Source organism: Lactuca sativa, chromosome 9 (genome assembly GCF_002870075.4).
Source record: "Lactuca sativa cultivar Salinas chromosome 9, Lsat_Salinas_v11, whole genome shotgun sequence".
Lineage (NCBI taxonomy): Eukaryota > Viridiplantae > Streptophyta > Magnoliopsida > Asterales > Asteraceae > Lactuca > Lactuca sativa.
The window spans coordinates 83202599-83222455 of NC_056631.2; the positions used below are offsets into that span (position 1 = coordinate 83202599).

General features: G+C 35.3%; 1 non-coding gene across 1 annotated transcript; it reads right to left on the minus strand.

Moving 5' to 3' along the window:
• Positions 1-18491: 18491 nt before the first annotated feature.
• LOC111899933 (small nucleolar RNA R71) lies at positions 18492-18597 on the minus strand. Its single transcript, XR_002853081.2, has one exon. It is a non-coding gene; the product is annotated as a small nucleolar RNA R71 (small nucleolar RNA).
• Between the last annotated feature and the right edge of the window lie 1260 nt (positions 18598-19857).

The window sequence follows — 19857 nt, forward strand, 5'->3', positions numbered from 1 at the left end:
ATGATTTGAAGGTTCGAATCTAGTGGGATCAACACTTTCGACCACTGGCTCATGAGTAGATACCTTAAATGGAGAATCAGAGGGTTTCTTACATGGTTTCTTTGTTCATTTAAGAACTCCAAATTTCATTCACATGGTTTTTCTAATAATCTCATCCTCCACAACTTGTTGCCTTTCTACTTGTTTCTTCTTCTTTAGAGACTTAGAGCCTTTCGATGTTCCTTCTAACCCTTTTTGAGAAACCTTAGGTGGATGAACCCCAGATTGAGTAGAAGAATCAATAAAAGCCAAATATTGTACCAATAGCTGATTTTTAGGATCAACTAGTTTGAGCATCGAATCCGGAATATGAGCAACATTGGGAAAAATGATAGCATCCTCAACAAATAACCTTGGAACAGCCATCGTTGGGAATTATGTGATTCAACACCTGTTGGAACCAATATATTCTCCTAACTATATATCACCTTAGAAATAAACCCCAAAATTGCGCACTCGATAGACTAGTTGTCACCTTTGTGTGAGAAATCGAAATACCAAATTCTTCCCATAAAAGTAACACATAAGGAACATTCAAACTGCAGTACAATCCTGTCATGACAAAGTATACTTCAATCTTCGCTTTGTCAAGCACATAACTTCTTCCTATCAAACACCTTAGAATGATCCCAAACAAGAAATTGCAAACACATGGAAGACTTGATTTCTTAAAATGGCTAATAGTAGTGAGGGTATGTTGATGTCCCATTTTGTTGAACATATGAATAACTTGATCATTTGTAACTACATATAAATTACCTGAAGTTTGTAGTCTCTGAACTTGGACAAACCATTTTCGAGTGAGCTTATTTGATTTTAAATATGTGCTAGAACATAACCACCCTAGTTGTTTTATTAAACACTACAGTTGAAGAAGCAAGAGAGAGCCATTCCATTGGGATTGCAAAACGATGAAGAGACAACAAAAAATAACACATAATTGTTCAGGGTTTGAACAATCATTTCTAACCCCTCAAGGTATAAATCATGAGATGGAACTAGACGAAGATTAGTGTGTTGGATCTTCATCATAGGTTGCGAAAGTTCTTCGTCATTGGTTGTACTTTTATCAACATTGTGTTGAGAAGCAACCATTGTTGGGAATTGAAGAGAATTTGATAATCGTGGAATAGTTAGGGTTCATGAGGTTCAATTAGAGAGCAGAAAGTTGAAAAGGAAATTATCATCTTCCTTTTATAACTTGCCTTATTTTTGAATTTGAACCGGTACCCAATACTAGTGTTGGTTATAGAGCAGAGTGTTGGTTACTTATGTAGCGTCGTAAAAATCTCCATGTCATAAAAATGATCATCATGTTTCTCCTTGATTATCATGAAAATCATGAACTGTCACTTCCATCGGATCTTTCGTTGTTCCCAATTGGATAACAAACCTCACAAGTTCCGTTCCCAAAATGAGTACACCATGTGTTTCATCACCAATCAACGACAATTATGTCGGCACGGTGGTTGGGCTCATTTGCTTATGGGATTGCGAAGCAAAATTATATGTCAGACGTTGCAAAATCAAAGTTTCGAGAAAGTACTAACAAAAACCTCAAGGATTCCAGTGCTTTTGTGTGCCAAAGAATGAGATAGAAGAAAGTAAAACAAGTTGTGGATATCTTGATATAAAAAATCCTTCTGATATAAAAATAGATTAATCCCAAGAAATGATCTCTTCATTCGACATCAAGAGAGATGAAGAATTGCTTCTGTGGTGTCCCGTGAACTACAATCGAATACTCGTCAATGAGTATCAAAGGGATTGTTTTTCAATTGGTTTCGAAGGCAGCTTCTATTTTACATAAGATCACAACTTAACATAAGTGTGATACAGTTGTGCAAAATTACTTGGATGACTAGTATCGTCAAGAACAAGTATGGTTAGTGATGATTATAAGTTACAAAAGTTTAGAGAAGATATTCAAACAAAAATAGCATTCCAATAAAAGGAAATACTTGTTCTTTTTGGGTAAAGACGTCTTCGTATTGTAACATTTTATCAGGATCACACAATACGAATGGAAATGAGATTTTGAATATCGATATGGTACAAAGAAACAAACGTTTTGAGAAAATTTTGATCAAAGTTCTTCATGGTCAATTCTTTAATGTTTAGGTTTGTGGGTTTCACCATCATCACGAAAGAATGACTCAAGATCATTAACACATATGTGTGACATATCTACATTGTGGTAGGTTTCGAACATAAATATCGAGGATATGCAGTGTAGTGTGTGATCATGAAAGAAATTTTGGGTAAAAAAGATTTAGTGAAAGAGCTCATTGTACCTCTGCTAAAAATTTGGATCAAATAGAAAACTCTTGACTTATCATGAGAAGAGTAAGGTAGCTCGTTGACTAAGGTGAATACAGCCTTATTAGGAAGAAACTTTTTTAAGATAGATTTCATTAAGGCTTCGAACACAAGGAGTCTTTGAGGCTTTGAGGACAACATGTTGCAACATGCTTCTAGGGACACTTAAATAGTACATAGATTCGAATAATGCATGTTACCTTGAAGAATACTGTCTCGTGGCATACAAAAGTGCATCATGTTATTACAATGAGATACCAACAAATATATTTTTGCATTTTTGATTTTATCAAAGAATAAAAGATATTAAAGAAAATATTTTTGTATTTTTAATTTTTAAAAAAGCAGAAGCAAAAAATAAGAATTTTTTTTTGGATTTTTGATTTTTGAAAAAACAGAAACAAAAAAATAAAAAAAATCCTTTTGGATTTTTGACTTTTAAAAATGCAACAATAACAAAAATAAACGAACTTAAAAAATGTTACCGAGATACTTTCGACCCATAATCTACCAATCTTCAATAGTAGGTTGTGCGTCGAATGTCTTTCACCAAACGCGAATTGGGATCTTGTATTGAATGATTCAGAAGGAAGTTGAATGAAAGGACAGCTGAACGCAGAGCGTGAACAGTAACCGCTAAACAAAAGTAAAAAAAATCGAATGTTAATTAAACCACATGAATATTATAGCTACTTGTCGAATGTAATAAAAACAATCGAAAGTAAGATAAAATCATATGTTCAGTCAAATTGAAGAAGAATGTGGAATAGTGCATGCATCTGTCATTCCCAGTCCATGAAAAATCTTTAGGAATGATTTTTCATCTAAGGGTTTTGTGAAAATATCAACTAGTTGATCTATTGTTCTAACAAAATAGATTGCAATGTTCTCATCTTCAATTTGATCTTTGATAAAATGATAACGAAGAACAATATGTTTCCGTTTTTAATGTTGGACCGGATTTTAACAAATTTGAATTGCACTTTGAGAATCGCAATATATAGGTATTTTCTTCATGTTGATTGCATATTCACGTAATTGACTTTGAATCTAAATCACTTGTGATATGCATGCTACATCATCAATGTATTTTGCCTCAGCAGTGGAAATAGAAACACAAGTTCTCTTTTTCGATTTCCAACTCACAAGTTTCATGTCCAAAATTTAACATCCTCCAGTTGTGCTCTTTTGATCCAATTGACATCCACCTAATTTTGCATCAGAAAATTCTTGGATAAAAAATCTTGTCTTTGAAGGATAACACAATCCTAACGAAATTGTACCTTTGAGGTATCGAAAGATATTATTTACTGCAGAAAGATGGGGTTGTCTTGGTTTCAATTGGTACCTGGCACGATTACATACAACAAACATAATATCACATCGAGTTGTAGTTAAATACAAAAGCGAAGATCATGCACTTATATGTTGTGACATCCATAACAGTCTTCTCCAACGAAGGACTTAAGGGTGTGCCAACAACAATAGGTAATAAGGATTCCTTCCCTACATTGACGAATATGTAAACCCAAAAAATTATTAATGCCACCCATCATACTCATTTCGAATTGACTTTTCATTAATTCCTCAAATTCCTTGTACAAAGAAGGATCCGTCGAACCAAACATAATGTCATCGAAAAAATTTGAATGAGCATCAGATTATCCTCTAATTTCTTTCGAAATAAAGTGGGATCAACAAATCCTTGTTTAAATTTAGCAATTTACAAAAAATTTCAAGAGTTGCATACCAAGCACGAGGTGCTTGTTTCAACCCATAGTCTGCCTTGTCTATATTAAAACGGTGATCAGAATACTTATCGTTAACGAAACCTGGTGGTTGTTCTACATACACTATTTCTTCCGGAACACCATTTGGGAATGCACATTTCACATCTATCTGGTAGACAACGAAATCCTTATGAGCTGCATAAGGAAGAAGTATTTGTACCGCCTCCAGTATTGCAACAGTGGAAAAGGTTTCCTCGGGAATTGGATTATCATCAACATTGATTTATGCATTAATTTCCTTATCAGGAATACCAAAAATTTAATCAAGATCAATATCAAAAGTATGCATTTGTTCAGATTCAACATTTGGTTAAGAATAATTAGTTTTCGAATGAATGATTTTTTAACGCTTTTCACATAATGATCATAAAATGTGAGATTTGAAGTTTCTTCTAGCTTACTTGTTTGCTTTTACAACACCCTATAAGCTACAAAAGTTGGAGAATATCCCAAGAAAATTCCTTTATTATCTTTCGACTGAAATTTGGAAAGATTATCCTTGAAATTCACGATGAAACATCTGCATCCAAAGTCATGGAAAAATTTAACATAAGGTTTCCTTTAGTTTATAATTTCATAAGGTGTTACATTAAAACGATGATGTATTAAAGAAAGATTTTGCATAAAGCAAGCAGTCGAAACCGCTTCTACCCAAAAGTACAGTGGCAAATTCGTAGAAGTGAGCATCATTCTTGCCGCTTTACACAAGGAACAATTTCTTCTTTCGAAAACACCATTTTGTTGCGGTGTGTATGGGGACCAAAAATTATGAAATATGTCCAGTTCAATTAAAAATGAATATTGAATTTGATTTTTGAATTATGTTCCTTTATCACTCATTATAATTCGATCTTTCCTTTTTAAACTCAGTTTTATGCTCTTGATAAAATCAATCATCACTTGAGTACTTTCACACTTCTCTCAAAGAAACAAAACCAAAGTAAACCTTGAAAAATCATCAACAATATGTAGTATGTACTTCTTCTTATCAAGAGACTCAACAGGTGAACATCCACACAAGTCAATGTCAAGAAGTTTCAAAGGTTCAATGATTTTTAAATCAATTATGATCGGATTACCCTAAGGATGTTGTTTTCCCTGTTTACATGCAGCAGATAATGAATCATTGTCAAATTTTAAAATAGGTAAGCCATGAACAAGATCATTAAGAACAAGTTTGCTTAGATTTTTGAAGTTGAGACGAGAAAGACGTCTATGTCATAACCAACTGAGATCCGAAAGTTCTTTCGATAGAAAACATACTGAGGGAATGCCGACAACTGGTTTCATCTCAAGGGTGAACATGTCTTCCTTTGGTTTCTACTTTATCAGAATCTCATTCGTTTCCTTTTTGGAGATATACTTCCTTCCTCATCAAAAAAGAACATGATTACCTATTCCAATAACTAGTTCTGAAACACTAATCAAATTATACTTTGATCCTTCTATAAAAGCGACTTGATTCACTATGACTTTCCCATTTGTCACTTTCCATAACCTTTGACTTTACATTTCTATTTTTTTTTCAAATTGACAACTGCAACATTTTATAATTTTCGAAAATCTCTCAAAGTTTCCTTCCTGCCATTCATGTGATTTAAGCATCCACTATCAATATTCTAATACTCATAATATTTCTCGTCACATAGTACCTACGATCAGTTAGAAAAATAAACATCCGCAAGACCTTTTGGCTTCTTGGGCATTTGTTTCAATCACATTGTACAATGAAGAACCTTAGACCCGATTACAAACTTTCGATTTAAAATTGTCAATTAAATCCATTTCATTTGCTTCACACATCCAAATATAATTATGGAATGGGGAAGGTTGAACTTTGATTTTCACTTTTCCATCTTTTTTCTAAGAAGCACCAATTTTCGTCTTTGGAATTTCTTTCCACTTTATCACCATTGGTATAGATTCTTGAGATGAAATACTTCCATTCATTGAATCATTCAAGTACTTCTCGTAGGAATTTTGTATTATCTCTTGAGAATACTTTTGTAACTGATATTATTTTCCTTTTCCTTCAATCCAATGATTGATGTTCTTTACATCACTTCTACCTTTTGGAATGAAGCTTTCGTCATCTGTTTCGAAGTAGGAATTGGGAAATTTGGGTTTTTAGGTTTAAAAGATTCACTCTTCCTTTCTTTAACTTCCAATTCTCAAATTGAACATTTCTTTGTAAACCATTTGTTTCGAAAATTCTTTGAATTTTGTGAGAACTTCTTTGATGTTTCAAGGGATTTTGTTTAAAAACATTTTGTTTATGAAATCTTTTTCATTTTTCCAATAGGTTTTATTTTGTGCTTTTGATTTCGAAATTACGTCACTATAGGACAAATTTTGTACTCTTCTTTTGAAAATTTGTGTCTTCACCTTTTGGTGTTTTGGATCATTAGGTAAAGAATCAACACCTTTTGACTTGATTTGGAAACAAAACATCTTATGAATCCCTTAACCTAGTATAAACCACTGTATTTGATTCAGGATAATGTTTTCCTTTTTTTTCAACACTTTCAAGTATTCCTTTGAATCTTCGAAGACTTGATCTACCACAACTCTTGGAATTGGTTTCTCATTCGAGACTTTATCCTCGTCACTCACATAATCCTCGACCACAACAGTTCATGAGAATCATAGGTTTTGGATGTTGAAGGTTGATGATTATTTACTTTCGACATTGAATCATTACATTATGGGCCGTTAGCCATTGAATTGAGATTAATTACAGACAATCGTGAGCAATCCACACATTCCTCTGCCTTAATTTAACTGATAGTGTTAGAATTATCTTCTATGTTAGCAAAATTTTGTTGAGAACTAAGTGTCGACTTCTTAGTCATGTTCAAAATCTTGACTAGTCCATTTTTGGTTAAGGTTTCATTCATAATTTTCACAATATCATCAGCATTCAAACATCCATTTATATTACAATACCATATTCATAAGAATCATTTAGAATTTTATCATATTCAACAATCTTACTTTCACATATCATATGATGTTTCATCTATTTTTTCTCTTTTAAACGAAAGAAAATGAAGCAGTTTCCAATGATATTCATCGCATATGTCAAATGAATGATAAAAAAAATTTCAATTTCCTGTACAGGTGTTTAGCTGAACTTTCAAGGAAAAAATATATCGAGGACGTCAAGTTGATCTAACTTATATAAATTTCTATCATTCAAATTTGTATATTCACCTTCATCACAAAATATGAATTTATGCACATGCTTTGAGTGTGCTTAAATTATCCTTTTATTCATCTTATTCATCAAACCCTAACAATCTAAACTAAATTGTGTGAGTTGTAGAGCAACTTTCAAATGAATATTGTAAAATTAAATAGGATTATATTATAATAGATAATAATAGACGAATGTTTGTGTCTTGCATAAGAATAAATTTTTTTTGATTAAAATTATGACAAATATATTCAATAATATACTTAAACTATTTATATGCATATTTTAATAAAAATCAGTATATCATTGTTATAAATTTATAGTTAATAACTTTTTTTAATAATATGATATAGAACATTCTAATTATCTTAAAATACATCATAAAATAGTTACATATTAAAACCTTATCATCTTAATAGTTACTACATGTAAATAACGTAAATATAGATGAAATAAAAATAAATTTATTTTGTTGATCTATAACAATATTTAGCTATTAAGAGCTAAACAATTTAGATGAAATGTATAATGTTCAACGAAAATATCATTATATAATTTATAAGATAATAATCGATTTCTAACCACATCTTATTTCTTTTTTATAATTTTTCTTCATCGAATTTGTAACATAAATGTTAATTATAATACATTTTCTATATTAGGCTAAATTTAATTTTTGTATGGAACATAAATTGTTGTCATAAAAGATTATATTAATATACAAACTATACAATACAATTGGTTACAAATTAAAATTCATAATCAAATTAATTTAAGTACAATCGGATACATAGAAAAAAACATGTATTCGTAGAAATAGTGAGTAGTGACTTCCTAAACTATACATATTATAGTTTACTAGTAGAGTTGTTTGTATAAATGAACATGTTTGTACACCTTTGCTACCCAAAGGTATTGAACTGAACGTAGAACTTTAATATCCATATATATACACATAATATATAACTAAGATTCAAACGACCGTCAGACAAACAACTGAATATCCTAAGTCCAAAACCAAAAAAGGAACAGGAAGTAGGGCGAGTTATTAGTCCTAAGTCCTTTCAATACTACTTATATAACTATATCTACATACACAAGATTTTGACAATATAAGTTTCAAAGAGTTTAAGAAGGAGTTTTGCATGTAAAAAGTTTGTAAAACTATTTGAAGTAGTTTGTTTGGTAAAACAATTAAAATTATAGTAAATCCATATGTTTGATAGTTATTAATCACATGTGATTGATATAATAACTATAATGTTTCAACTTGTATCCCTCCCCCTATAAAATCATTTAAAAGATAAGTTAAGGGGTATGAACTCACGTGCAGTGAGTGATACGAATGATAGATCGGTTTACAGGATGTTAAGTGCCAAGTGAAGAATTGAGCACAATGGATCCTAATAAGCATATAATGACACATATATGTATATACTTAGTGCTTAAACAAACAATTATGCAAGGAAAGACACCCTAGGACATAGAAAACACCTAGATCCAGGTGTTATAAGTACCAAGGGTTGCATATATTGGGTGTATGGCCACACCTTGGGGTGTACGACCAAAATGGGATGTTTCATGTGTGTGTACGGCCAGAGTGTACAACCCAAGTGGGTGTACGGCTGCATACTCATGGTGAAACATGCCTATGAGTGATTTAAAGTCTTATTAAGCATCTAGGAAGTGTGTTTTGACCAATGCTTAGCCAGAATGGAAGTTTGATGCTAATTTGGGCCTTTAAAAGGGTGTGTATGGCCACACAAGGAGTGTACGGCCGTACACCCTTGATGATCATGCAAAAATGGTCAAAAGTGTATTCCAAGTCTCTATCTTGCATCCCATAAATGTTCTTGATCATGTGCTTGCTTAGAACTTGAGTTTGAAGCCAATTAGCACTAAACAAAGGGGTGTACGGCCACATGGGGTGCGTATGGCCGTAAACTCCTTGATGATCATGTCTTGGATGGTTTTTAAGGATTAATACTAGTAAATAACAAGCACAACGAGTGGTACTTACGATATAGAAGCCTTTAGGGGTGTTTAAGGTCCAAAAACTTAGTAGGTGTTCTTGGTGTTCTTGGAGAACACTTGAAGATCTAAACAAAAGGAGAAAATTCATGGATGAAATCATGTATACTTACTAGGTAGTGTAATGAATCATCAATTCAAAGGATGAAACACTTACAACTTGAAGATCTAGAAGGAAAACTGGATGATACTTGAGAGAGAAGTTGATCTCTTAGCTTAGGAGTGTGTAAAGTGATGAAAAATGGAAGAATACGCTATGTATACACATGAGTGTACGGCTAGCATGGGTGTACACCCGTACACCCATGTGTGCGGCCGCACAAACCTCATAAAGGGGTGTTTGGGTTAATTGAAAGGTGTTAAACTCATATACACTCATTCCTAGCCTCATACCTTTGTTATACTAGGTTTAGAACACTCAAATTGCCTCTAACAATACCTTTGTTATACTAGGTTTAGAACACTAAAATTGGATTAATTGTTAGCTTCCTCGTTTTGAATCACTTTCTTAACCTCCATGGATTAAGATGAGAAAAGTGTTGTCATAGGGTCACTAATTAAACCATGAAATGTAGGAGAAATTACTGAAATAGGAATTGACGAAACAAGTTGTGATGATAGTAGTGGTGGAAATATTGTACATGTTGAAATGATGGATATTGTTGTTGTTTTGCCTATTTGATATCCCTTATTCCATGTTGAAATTTATGTTCTTATTACATAAGTTTGTAGTGATGCATGGAATTTCAACCTCCACCATTTCAGACATGGTAGCCGAAATCCCAGATGGTATGACTTTCGCCTGCTCAAGGATGTTGGTTTGTATTTCATCACCAGAATTGATGTTTGTATCAGTATTAGATACCTTTATAGTGACACCAGGAATACTTGTCTCCTCGAAAGTTGATTTGATAGGGGTTTCAATTCATGGTGAACCACTATAACAATCCTGAATTTGAATGTCTGACCCATCGCTATCACGATCATTTTACGTCTCGACAGTCATGTCCTCAAGTGGAACACTAACTTTATCATGCTTTCTCTTCTTTATCTGTTAAGCATGATCCAAATCTCTATGCTTCTAATAAGAAGGACTCCCTTCCTTTTAATAAGCAGGATATCCAATATAACAATCCTGATGTTGGATATCCAGGAACCGAAACTTCAAGAAGAAGAACTCCTTCCTTGTAAATTGTAACTTTGTAATCTTCTTTGGAGCACCCTTAGGAGAAACAGGATTTGAAGGTTCGACTCTAGTGGCCTCAGCACTTTCGACCACTGGCTCCTGAGTAGATACCGTAACTGGAGAATCAGAGGGTTTCTTACATGGTTTCTTTGTTCATTTAAGAACTCCGATTTTCATTGGCATGGTTTTTTTTACTAATCTCATCCACCACAGCTTGTTGCTTTTCTACTTGTTTCTTCTTCTTTAGAGCCTTATAGCCTTTCGATGTTCCTTGTAACCCTTTTTGAGAAACCTTAAGTGGAAGAACCCCAGTTTGTGTAGAAGAATCAATAAAAGCGAAATATTGTACCGATAGCTGATTTTTAGGATCAACTAGTTTGAGCATCGAATCCGGAATACGAGCAACATTGGGAAAAATGCTACCATCATCAATAAATAACATTAGAATAGCCATCATTGGAAATTATGTGGTTTCAACACCTATTAGAACCAAAATATTATCCTGAGTATATATCTCCTTAGAAATAAACCCCAAAATTGAGCACTCGATACACCAGTTGTCACCTTTGTGTGAGAAATCGAAATACCAAATTCTTCCCATAAAAGTAAAGCATAATAAAAATTTAAACTGTAGTAGAATCACGCCATGACAGAGTATACTTCAAGCTTGGCATTGTCCAGCACATAACTTCTTCCTATCAAAAACATTAGAACGATCCAAAACAAGAAACTCCAAACACATGGAAGACTTGATTTCTTAAAATGGCTAATTGCAGTGAGGGTAGGTTGATGTCCCATTTCGTCGAACATATGAATAACTTGATCATTTGTAACTACATATAAATTACCTGAAGTTTGTAGTCTCTGAACTTGGACAAACCATTTTCGAGTGAGCTTCTTTGATTTTAAATATGTGCTAGAGCATAACCACCCTGGTTGTTTTATTGAACACTACAGTTGAAGAAGCAAGAGAGAGCTATTCCATTGGGATTGCAAAATGATGAAGAAACAGTAAACAATAACACATAATTGTTTAGGGTTTGAACAATCATTCATAACCCCTCAGGGTATAAATCATGAGATGGAACTAGACGAAGATTAGTGTGTTGGATCTTCATCATAGGTTGCGAAACTACTTCGTCATTGGTTGCGGTTTTACCAACATTGTGTTGAGAAGAAACCATTTTTGGGAATTGAAGAGAATTTTATAATCGTGGAATAGTTAGGGTTCATGAGGTTCAATTAGAGAGCAGAAAGTTGAAAAGGAAATTATCATCTTCCTTTTATAACTTGCCTTATTTTTGAATTTGAACCGGTACCCAATACTAGTGTTGGTTAGAGAGCAGAGTGTTGGTTACCTATCCAGCGTTGTAAAAATTTGCACGTCATAAAACTGATCATCATGTTTCTCCTTGATTCTCATGAAAATCCTGAACTGTCACTTCCATCGGATCATTCGTTGTTCCCAATTGGATAACAACCCTCACAAGTTCCGTTCCCAAAAGGAGTACACCATGTGTTTCATCACCAATCAACAGCAATTATGTCGGCATGGAGGTTGGGATTATTTCCTTATGGGATTGTGAAGCGAAATTATATGTCAAACGTTGCAAAATCTAAGTTTCGAGAAAGTACTAACAAAAACCTCAAAGATTGCAGTGCTTTTGTGTGCCAAAGAATGAAATAAAAGAAAGTAAAACAAGTTGTGGATATCGTGATATCAAAAGTCCTTCTGATATAAAAATAGATTGGTCACAGGAAATGATCTCTTCATTCGACATCAAGAGAGATTAATAACTGCTTGTGTGGTATCCCGTGAACTACAATCGAATACTCGTCGATGAGTATCGAAGGGATTCTTTTTCATTTGGTTTTGAAGGCAGCTTGTATTTTACAAAAGATCACAACTTAACATAAGTGTGATACAGTTGTGCAAAATTACTTGGATGACTAGTATAGTCAAGAACAAGTATGGTTAGTGATGATTATAAGTTACAAAAGTTTAGAGAAGATATTCAAACAGAAATCTCATTCCAAAAAAACAGGAAATACTAGTTCTTTTGGGGAAAAAAACGTCTTCGTATTGTAACATTTTATCAAGATCACACAATACGAATGGAAATGAGATTTTGAATATCGATATGGTACAAAGAAACAAATGTTTTATGAAAATCTTGAACAAATTTCTTCATGGTCAATTCTTTGATGTTTAGGTTTGTGGGTTTCACCATCATCACGAAAGAATGACTCAAGATCATTAACACATATGTGTGACATATCTACATTGTGGTAGGTTTCGAACATAAATATCGAGGATATGTAGTGTAGTGTGTGATCATGAAAGAAATTTTGGGTAAAAAAGATTTGGTGAAAGAACTAATTGTACCTCTGCTAAAAATTTAGACCAAACAGAAAACTCTTGACTTATCATGAGAAGAGTAAGGTAGCTCGTTGACTAAGGTGAATACAACCTGATTAGGAAGAAACTTTCATAAGAAAGATTTCATTAACGCTTCGAACACAAGGAGTCTTTGAGGCTTTGAGGACAACATGATGCAACATGCTTCTAGGGACACTTAAGTAGTACATAGATTCGAATAATACCTGTTACCTTGAAGAATACTGTCACGTGGCATACAAAACTGCATCATGTTATTACAATGAGATACCAACAAAAATATTTTTGCATTTTTTATTTTATCAAAGAATAAAAGAAATTAAAGAAAATATTTTTGTATTTTTTATTTTTAAAAAAGCAGAAGCAAAAATTAAGAAATTTTTATTGGATTTTTTATTTTTGAAAAAAAAGAAACAAAGAAATAATTTTTTTTTTTTTTGATTTTTGGCTTTTGAAAATGCAACAATAACAAAAATAAACGAACTTAAAAAATGTTACTGAGATCCGCTCCTACTTCCATTCAGGTATCTCCGGTTGCTGTAGTAAACCTGATGGTTTCTGGTATTCGACCTTAACCTTGGCGTAAGTAAGACATTTACTCATGAAGGTAGCGATCTCTGCTTTCATGTTAGGCCACCAGTATAACTTTTTAAGATCCAGATACATCTTATCTGAACCTGGGTGGACGGAATATCGAGTGTTGTGCGCTTCGTTCATGACCAAGTTTCTGAAACCACCGTGTTTCGGTGTCCAGATCCGATCCATGGAATATAAGGTTCTACCACCCTTGACTTCCAAGTTCTTATCCATCCCTCTTAGGGATTCACTCACCACATTTTCAGGTTTCAAAGGTTCGACCTGAGCCTCCTTAATTTGTGTGGACAAGGGTGAATGGATTGTCATAGTCAATGATTTGACTCTACGACCAGAGTATTCTTTCCGACTCAAGCGTCAGCTACTACATTGGCCTTGCCGGGATGATAACGAATTTCGCAATCATAATCATTGAGTCGCTCGACCCACCGTTATTATCTCATGTTGAGCTCCTTATGGTCGAATATATGTTGTATGATCTTGTGTTCTATAAAGATAGTGTTTTTTGTACCATACAGGTAATGTCTCCAGATCTTCAGAGTAAACACAACTACTCCTAACTCAAGATCATGTGTGGTGTAGTTGACCTCGTGCGTCTTCAGCTGTCTTGAGGCATAGGCGATGACCTTACCTTGTTGTATCAGAATACAACCGAGCCCTTGGTTGGATGCATCGCAATAGACCACGAAGTCTTTTATTCCTTCTGCGAGGGATAGTATCGGTGCGGTGCATAAGGCTCGTTTTAGCGTTTGGAACGCTTTCTCTTGTTTCTCTTCCCATGCAAAGGCCATGCTTTTATGGGTCAATGTAGTAAGCGGTTTTGCGATTCTATAGAAGTTCTGAATGAACCTACGGTAGTAGCCAGCGAGGCCTAGAAATTGGAGATTTTTTGTAGGCGTCTTCGGTGCTGACCAGTTCTGAGTGGCTTTGATTTTGGAAGGGTCCACATGAATTCCCTCTTCACTAACAACGTGACCCAGGAATTCGACTCTTCGAATCCAAAACTCACATTTAATGAACTTCACGTAGAGCTTCTCTGATCATAATGTTTCCAAGATCTGACGTAGATGCTTACTATGCTCTTCCTTACTACGAGAGTAGATAAGTATGTCATCAATTATCACAATGACGGACTGGTCTAAGTAAGGACTAAATACCCTATTCATTAAATCCATGAATATTGTGGGCACATTAGTCAATCCGAATGGCATCACTACAAACCCGTAGTGTCCATAACGAGTTCGGAAGGCTGTCTTCGGAACATCCTCCTCTAGCACTCGTAATTGGTGATAACCGGATCTCAGATCTATCTTTGAAAAGTAGTTCGCCCCTTAAAGTTGGTCGAACAGATCGTCTATGCGAGGCAGAGGGTAACGATTCTTAACGGTAAGCTTGTTTAATTCTCGGTAGTCGATGCACATACGAAACGATCCGTCTTTCTTCTTTACGAACAAGACCGGAGCTCCCCAGGGTGAGAAGCTTGGTCTAATGATGCCCTTGCTGAGCAGCTCATTAAGTTAACCGGATAGTTCCTGCATCTCTATTGGTGCTAGACGATAGGGAGATTTGGCTACTGGGGTAGCCCCTGGAACTAAGTCGATTCTGAACTCGACTTGACGTTGCGGAGATAATCCTGGTAGTTCTTCTGAAAAGATGTTGGGAAAATCGCGTACTACGGCAATGTTCTTTATGTATTTCATCTCTTGACCCACATCTACAACAAGAGCAAGGAATGTGCGACATTCCTTTCGCAAGTACTAGAGTTTGTCGCCATAGACTACTAGAGTTTGTCGCCATAGACTACTAGAGTTTCGCCAGACGGAAGATTAAGGCGAACAACCTTTTCATAACACATGATGTCGGCACGGTGTAGGCTAAACCAATGCATACCGATAATGATGTCGAAACTTTTAATTGAGACCGGCATGAGGTCGGTTGAAAATGAATGGCTATCTAGAGTTAGATTACATCCTATGTATATACTGCTAGTGCTCTCAGTTTTTCGTTAGCCGTTTCTACAGTGAATAGTTCTTTAAGTGTACATGATTGTTGTTTAAGTAAGCGAGCAAATTTCTAATGCTACAATGCTATAAAGGGGCACCTTCTTGTTTCAGTAACTCATCATTAAGCGATCTAAAGAAGCTCTGAAACCCTTCATGTATCCAACCAATCATCATGTCTCTTAGCTTCAATATCTATCCCAACTCTTGATCAAAAACAACACGAAAATCCTACACAATAAACATATATGTCAGTTGTACAATATCAATATCAACTAATTAATAATACACATGGTATGTATGAGAGTGGAATCAAAATGATCTACCAATAAGTCATGTTTCGATTAAAAGTATCTTTAGCAACTTGCAGTTGCTAGTGATAAAGAATATACAAAATGTCAAGGAAGTATGATTGATTGTAAGACAACTTTGCAGTAATTATATTTGTACTTGAAACACCAAGCAAGGAAATTAGGAAATAACATAACTAAGAAGCTTTACCAGTTCAACTTGACTAGCAATGCGATTCTCAAACTCTTCCATGACCTTACTTAGCACAGATTCTACAAGCTGCAAAAGCAGAATACTGATATGTGCATATTTAGTTCATATTAAGTATAGATTTTTATTCATTTATTAGCTAAATTATTGCATTTTATGGACAAAAGGTACTTAAAAGTGTTCGAATTATATTTTCAGTCCAATAATGAAGCTTGGAAGCAGAAGGAAGCAGGAGAAGCGGTTGAGAGATCAAGAATGGAATAAAGAAGAAAAACACCAAGAATAACACCTACTCGGCGAGTAGGGTCGATTACTCGGCGAGTCTGATCGAAGAATCGAGAAGATAATGACTCAGGATCCCGGAGACTTATCACAATACGGGGACTGAGAGATGGACTCGACGAGTCGCCACCTAACTCGACGAGTCGATTCATATATATAAAGATAACTCCTCAGAACGATAGAAAAGAAGTCTGGAACGATTCAGAAGAGTTTAGCTGCGATTGAGAAGGCAGAAAAACCCTAGAAGACGACGAAAGAAGCTAGAATTCAATCTCGGAGAGTAATTGAGGCAAAATTTCATCATTCCACTTATTCTTTTGTTTTATCATTATGGTTAAGCAATTTGACTTTGTTTGTTTGCTGTTATTTACTTCAATTATGAGCTAAAACCTTTAGACTTCTATTTGGGGATACAAAGTTGACAATATGGTTTGATTGATTGGTAGGATTAATTCTAAGTTGGTGAATTTTTGCTTGCTAAAGAACCTTGTGTGTGAATAATAATTAATTTTCTGTTAATAGGAAGATAATTGATTAGCATGAACATCTATTGATTATTAACCTCATATGCTATGTGATCACTATGCCATATGTCTAGGAGTAATGAATATGAAACTAGAATTAATACGAAAATTGAGTAAATCCATGTGCAAGCTTGTAAGATGACCATCAAACAAGAAGTTAATTAAAAGAATAAATTAGTTAACTATTGCAAGTCTAACTTAACCCGAATAATTAATCTAGTGAATTTAATTAAATTAGACAATTGGCCACTGTTTAAGTTAGTTTATTTGCTAATGATTAGGGTAGTGAATACGAATCTAATCACTTGAATCGGTAACCAACGAAAGAATTAATCCATTGCACCATTAACTTGAAATCAACCATAGAATCAACTAAGTTGAACTAAACAGAAGTTCCTTTCCAATTATTGAATCTAGTTAAGTCTTTATTTTCTAGTTCTTAAATTAGTAATAGTTAGTAAGTTTCTAGTCTTGTAAAACTAGATAAAACCCATACTTATTAGTTAACTTAGATAAAATTAGTTTTTAATTTTAATTTACCATTCCCTGTGATTGATACCCTGCTTATTTAGCTATACCACAACTGATAGGTTCACTGCCTTTTGTGTGTTATTTGATAATTAAAAGTAGGTTTAAAACTAAGTGAGTTTGCACACATCAAGTTTTTGGCGCCGTTGTCGGGGAACGGTTCTAAATTAACATTAAATTCTAGTTTAATCGATCCTTTGTGTGGGATTTATCTTACACAAAGTTAATTAAGAAGCAATTCAGTAAGTAGAATTAGTTTTATTAAAATTTCGTTTTTAGAGTAACTAGAAATTTTTTTTTTTCTGTTTTTGCCTTGAACTCACCGAGTGCACTCGTGCCGACTCGGCGAGTACATCGTTGTTTCAGTCTTTAATTTTTTATTTTATTTTTGTTCTTTTTACGTGTTTTCTGTTTTGTTTACAGTTGTTTCATGACCCGAGGATCTGATACACCTCTGGTCCCCCCTCTTGAAGACCCGAAATCCGTGCTAAGGAAGAGCAAGGGCAAAGCCGTTGGAGAATCCGCTTCGTCAAAGAACTCGCCACTCAAAAACCTCAAGTCCGTTTTCAGCAAGAAGAGGAGCAGCAAATCCAGAGCATCCAGTGCCTCTTTGACTATTGAAGACCCAATTCAAGAAGATATCGAATACGAGACCGAGGAACAAGAAGAACCCACATTCGAGCACGACTCCGAGTTTGAAGACGATTTAGTCATCACTATGGCTAATATCGATGAAGTCCCCATGGGGGAATGGAAGAAGAGGATGCGCGATGACATCGGCCCGGGACTTGTGCAGCCCGCAATTCCTGCAACCGCTACTTTCGAACTAAAAGGCCACATTCTCGCTCAACTCAAGGAGATTCCTTTTTATGGGAAGGCTCATGAAGACGCCTACAAACACTTGGACGAAGTGAATGATGTGGCTGACTACTTTAATGTACCGAATGTCCCCCGCGAGACCCAGCTTCTTCGCATGCTCCCAGTCACGTTCAAAGGAGCTGCAAAGAATTGGTTAAAGTCACTTCCTCCCGGATCAGTCACCACATGGGCCAAGATGAAAGAGGAGTTCATTGATCACTTTTGTCCGCCCTCCAAAATAGCCAAGCTATAGAAAGCAATTGCCAACTTCGAGCAACAGCCCGGAGAATCTCTTTATGAAGCATGGGAAAGATACAAGAGTTTGCTTAGAAATTGCCCACATCACGACCTTAATAGCCAACAAGAAGTCTCCATTTTCTACGATGGAGTCAATGTCACTACAAGGCAATTGCTAGATTCTCAAGGTCCGCTCACGAAAAAGGCGCCCCCGGTAATCAAGGAGCTAATTGAAGAATTCTCTAAGCACTCTAGAGAATACCACAATCCAAGAAACGAAGTAAGCCGGGGAGTAGTGAACGCGACAAATGATAGCATAGCGGCGGTGATAGCTAAGCTTGATAGTCTTGATAGAAGAATGACAAAAATGGATCAAACAATCCATGCTATGAGGGTGGGATGTGAAAATTGTAGAGGGCCCCATCTCACCAAGGATTGTGATGTGGATGAGAATGGAAATAAGAAAGATCAAGTCTTCTATTCAAGTGGCGATCGATACGACGAAAATTGGCGAAAACCTAAGAAGGAATGGCTCCCATACGAAGAGTATAAGAAGGCTAAGGAGGAAAAATACAAGCAGAAGGAGAGGGGACTATATCAAAGAGAAGAACCAGTAGAAAAGAAAGCTGATTTGGAAGAAATGTTCACTAGATTTATAGCCGCGTCCAAAAAGCGTCACAATGACACGATGCTGCAATACATGAGACCAGAGACAAGCTAAGGAATCAGCAGGCATCCATTCTCAACATTGAGAAACAGCTGGGACAGCTTGCACACCAAGTGAACGAAAGAAGACCGGGTCAACTTCCAAGTAATACCGAAACCAATCCGAGAATGGAGAATGTGAGTGCAGTGACCTCCAGAAAAGAAGAAATTTTCACAGATGCACAAAGGATCTCCAAGAGGAAGACAGAAAGGGCAGAAGAGTCGACTCTCGCAAGACCCAATCTGACTCGCCGATTCCCTCTAATGGACTCGACGAGTCCGTGCGTGAACGATAAAACTGTCAGTCCTTTAAAGCCATATAATCCCCCTTTTCCATACCCAATTAAAGCCATGCCTGCAGAAAAAGTCGAAGCATATAGAACCTTCATGAAGCATGTTAAATCCTTACAAGTTAATATGCCATTTGTGGAAACAATGCTCCAAACACCAAAATACTTCAAGTTGCTAAAAGGTCTTTTTGCTGCTAGGAAAGATTTGGCTGAAGTCGCGGAGGTACTATTGAGTGAGCTGCCCGAAAAGAAAGGCGATCCGGGGAATATTATAATTCCGTGCCAGTTTGGTAATAAAGTTGTCACCCAAGCATTGACCGACTCAGGTGCAAGCATCAATCTGGTGCCTTTATCTTTCTTTAAGAGGTTGAATTTATCG